This window comes from Haemaphysalis longicornis, unplaced genomic scaffold (genome assembly GCF_048455015.1).
Source record: "Haemaphysalis longicornis isolate Haplotype H1 unplaced genomic scaffold, Haemaphysalis longicornis Haplotype H1 scaffold_15, whole genome shotgun sequence".
NCBI classification, from domain to species: domain Eukaryota; kingdom Metazoa; phylum Arthropoda; class Arachnida; order Ixodida; family Ixodidae; genus Haemaphysalis; species Haemaphysalis longicornis.
Window position 1 is genome coordinate 14,774,805 of NW_027526257.1, and position 4,358 is coordinate 14,779,162.

The window sequence follows — 4,358 nt, forward strand, 5'->3', positions numbered from 1 at the left end:
TGTTTATGGCTATGTTCCCTACATTCTCCGTTTCACTCAGTCTAATATTACACTTGGAATTCACTCGTCTTTACGAATCCATCTTTACACTTCCCTCGTAGGTTCCTCTTTACATTTCCACCTGAGTTGTGATTCCCACGCCAAGTTATCGTTTTTTACGCAGCACTAACAAGTTTCTAGGCCGATTGCAATCTGTTTTTTGGACAAACTTTAAATGGTATCTATAGTTTCCTGCATGAAAAAAGGCGCTTGGAAAAATTCAGAGATAAGCTTTGCAATTTACGTAGTACACAAGCAGGCACAAAATCAGGGCACGTTGAAGATTTCCGTGCTTGTTCCCTGCTGCCGCAGATGGAGGTATATATGTGAGGGGCCGTCACTTGGATTTCCCCACCTTGAAGAGCCATCTACAGAAAATTTCAGAAAAAGAACAAAATCCAGTGCAACCATAAGCCCCTCACACCAAACCACAGGCATATGAAGTACGAAAAATATATTGCACAGAAATGAAGACGGAGACCAGAGAATGAAATGAAAGGCCACACCAGAGGAGTGATTTACGGCCTTTGCTAATAATTTCACATCATTTCAGTAATCGTTACACAGAGTAATTTGGCCGCATTGTTCAACACGAAGCCACTATAGTCATACCGGCCAACCTTCCCGAATTTTAATCGTGCCGTGTTCCAGTTTATCTCGCGAAATGTTTCTGCATGCTCACCCAGAACAGGTAGAAACTTTGGGCTACGAGATAAACTGACATACATTTGCAAAAGAGAAAACAAAAACGTTTCCGCGCCTTCATGTGGAATCACTCCTACACGCAACAGAGCGAACGTCGCACTAAACCCAGGAAACGTGCTTTCACGATGCTAACGCCACCTGCGTCACATTTTTGGCCGTACTTAAACATCCTCCTCCTCCTCCCCCCCCCCCCCCCTTGTACTGGCAGTTTCATTTTGAACAAGGATCCCACGTGGAAGCCGAAACGTTTTTCATTTAAGTAAAGTGTTCTTATCGGTGGTTTCTTCCTCGGCTATCAGTAAAAAGGAATCGCCAACTTACATTTTTTCTTCGTCCAGATGTGTTGTAGGAGAGGATACATCTAGAACTTGCACCGATCTTCAAGTGGCATTCCCAGGAGGTCTGTACCTGTAATGACTCGAAGGGTTATTTGGGTTAAAATGTAATAGGCTTTAGAGCTGGGCAGTTGGTATACATTCATAATGAAAGAACACCTCAAACTTGACAAGACGAAGAAAAGAACACAGCACAAGCACTCATTAACAACTGGAGATTTTTTACAGAGCTATTTTAGAAAAAGAGTTCTTGTTGACTCTGCAAAACCACGCATCCTATAGAATAGCTAGATTTGCTGAAAAACTACAAAGCTCCATGCTGAGGAAATCGTTATGTGAATTCATAACGTTCATGTAGTAACGAACGGATAGAAAGAGTCACTAAACATGAGGCAAAATAAGATACGAAATATAACATCATAACACTTGAAGAAAGGCCTCGCATTTTTACAAGTGAATCATACTTTTGTCTGTGCAGGCCTGGGTGCCATCTTTACAAAGAATATTTCAATGAATGTGTTTTAGTTATTGCATTTTCATACCGTTGTTTCCGCTGAAATCAGACTTCATTTCAACTTGTGTCATACGCAGGGGAGTCCTGGTTGTCAGCTCAAGGAACACTGCCTGCAAGAAAAAACAGTAGTGCTGATAAGTCATAGCATAGGTAGCCAGATGCAACCACACTTTTCGAACAGCCAGGATCCGATGAGGGTGCAGAACCCATTATTACACCTGCACCTGTCTCTGTGTAATTCGTCACAATTTCTGTATCATCAAAAAACAATAATCAAGCAGCCTGCATGCTCGCTCATACATACCACCATTCTGTAAAGTCGCTTTACTGCACTACAATAGGATCACGCGAGACAATAATTTGCCCTGCAAGACCACGCGAATAAATAAACGACTGATTTGTGCGAATGAGAATAATAAACCACCTAATATGGTGGAAATGGCCCGCTGTCTCAAAATGACCAACACCAAATTTACCCACTCAAGGAAAAGAATGAAAAAAAAAATGAGGAGTGTTGTACATACGAAAACTTTTTATTGTGCCGTAAGGCAAACTTTCACATAAAAGAGGCTTGTGCTGGACAAAAGTGAGTTTAGAAATTTCGGGCAGCATTTAGTGGACTACTTTTCTGCAGCACACACCTTGTGTTTATCCGGATATATTACTACAAGACCAATAAAATGAACACCATTCCGAATATATGCCGCGAGAAAAATGAACATTTTCCGACGACTGAAACAAAATGATAATACCCAGAGAATAGCGCGATAATAGAAGACTTTAATGGGGAAAAATTCAATTATTCAAACAGAGCTACCTGGCAATTACATGGTCCAATAACTCGTCAAGTGCGCCCGATGCAGCGAACAGCGTAAACAAAACGCTCAACACATGACGAAGGCGCGCTAACAGAGCAGAAAGCAGGTCACGGGCGCCGTTATCTGTGCTTTCCCGATCGTCCGCTCTAGTCTGACGCAACGATTGCCGTCGCGGACAACAGAAAACGTCCAGCGAAGCAACCAGTCAGGTAACGAAAATCCCTCTCGAATGGTGCAATTTCAAATTGAAAAGCCCCCAGCGAAAAGATACATCCAATGAAAACACCGAAACCGTCACGGGAATATACTCACCGAGTTCGCTTTCACTGGCGCCGGGGCATTAGTCCAACATGCGAACTTGATGCTGGTCGTAGAAGAACGGGCCGTGAAGAAATGCCAGTCACAAATGGGCTCGCCGCAGCCTCCGCGACTCACGCCGACAAATAAGTCTTGTTACAGCAATCCTCGCTTCATCGTAGGGGTATCATAGCGGTTAAAAGGCTCGAGTGGCGCGAAAACGCGGCCACCGGGCCTGCCGGCGCCGCCATTTCTCTATATCCCGTCATGCAACGGAGAAATCAACGGCCGCCGGGAGAGAAGGCGCGACGAGCATCTCTTAGAGGTTACAGGGCGTTTTATAGGTTACAACGTAGAGGTTACATGTCAGATTTTGTTGATGTAACCTATAAATCATTATTGTAACCTATAAATCGCTCTTAACCTCACGCTTGTAACCCTTAGAACGGACTGGGATAAAGAAAACATCAAAATGAATCCATTGTAACCTTTATTTTATAGGTTACTTCCGTTTAGAAGTTACATTATGGGTTACCCGGATTAGAGTGTAGGCATTATCATGGTAGCATACTTTGCCAAGCGTTGTCCAATATTGGCCTTCCAGAGCTGGGCCATAGTTGGCTTGTCACCTTTCCCAAGCGCCAGCCAATAATGGCGGCCGAGGTATCGCCAAGCTCGGACACATTGGCCACTGATGATTTGCTATGCTTGGTCTTGGCAATTTTTACTGCTTGGAAGGAGTTAACGCACGACTGTGTAGTTTTTGGACATGATTTCGACGAAAGATTGAACGAGAAGATGTACCGTCACGTAATCAACGGTGAAGACGTAGAAACACCGCGGGACCGGCCGCAGTTGAGAGAGGACGCAGTCCAAGTTAACTGAGTTCCCCGACAAACAAGACCGTATACAGCAGTATTACAAATAAAGACAAGACAGCTCAGAGGGACTGACAAAAACATTTAAAACTGAGGAGGTGCCAGTCACCTCTCATGATTGTGAAGAAAAGTAAAAGCAAATCTCTTACACTGTGACTTACATGAACCCTCCGTTGCAAACTAGAAAGGAAAAATTCCGCAGGCGAGTGCGTCTGTAGGCAAAATGTGCTCCGGCGAAGGGGGCAGCGCATACATGTATGCACAATCGGGAAGCGGTGAGGCATTAGATATCAGTGTAAAAAACACTCCTTTCAGGAAAAAGTGGTCCTGCCCTCCCCCCTCCCCCTGTAAATATGAAAATGATCTGACAGCTGCCCGTAGGCAGACGAGAGTTGAGTGTAGCCAACTCACATTACTAAGACGTCTAAAAATCAAGCGGGCGAATCATAAGGAAAAGCAACGTCGAGGACTTCTCGTACATTTTCTCTGCTGTTTGTTTCACGCCTCACCGACAACATTACCACGTGCATTGTAATGTAATACTAACAAAAAAAGGGCGACATCACTGCATGTCAGCCTATTGCGCAGGCGAGCCCACCAGTTCTGCCACTCCGCAGCACACTAGCATACAGGCTGCGCGGTTTCGGCGGTTTCGGTGAGCGACGGGGCGACGGCACCTCTGAGAGAGGCAGCGCCATCTAGCACGCCCGGCGTCTTTTCATCGCACTTTTGTGCACTCCTCCGCTCCCGTTCGTCACCCTTCCCCTTCTAG

The 4,358-nt window shown here is 44.9% G+C and overlaps 1 long non-coding RNA gene across 2 annotated transcripts; it reads right to left on the reverse strand.

Moving 5' to 3' along the window:
- Nucleotides 1–953: 953 nt before the first annotated feature.
- On the reverse strand, nt 954–2,793 carry LOC144165762 (uncharacterized). Of its 2 annotated transcripts, none has more exons than XR_013321509.1 (3): nt 2,724–2,793; nt 1,622–1,703; nt 954–1,152 (listed from the first exon to the last, which is right to left on the reverse strand). It is a non-coding gene; the product is annotated as an uncharacterized LOC144165762 (long non-coding RNA). The 2 variants fall into 2 exon arrangements; XR_013321510.1 differs by lacking the exon at nt 2,724–2,793 and adding an exon at nt 2,411–2,496.
- Nucleotides 2,794–4,358: the final 1,565 nt, after the last annotated feature.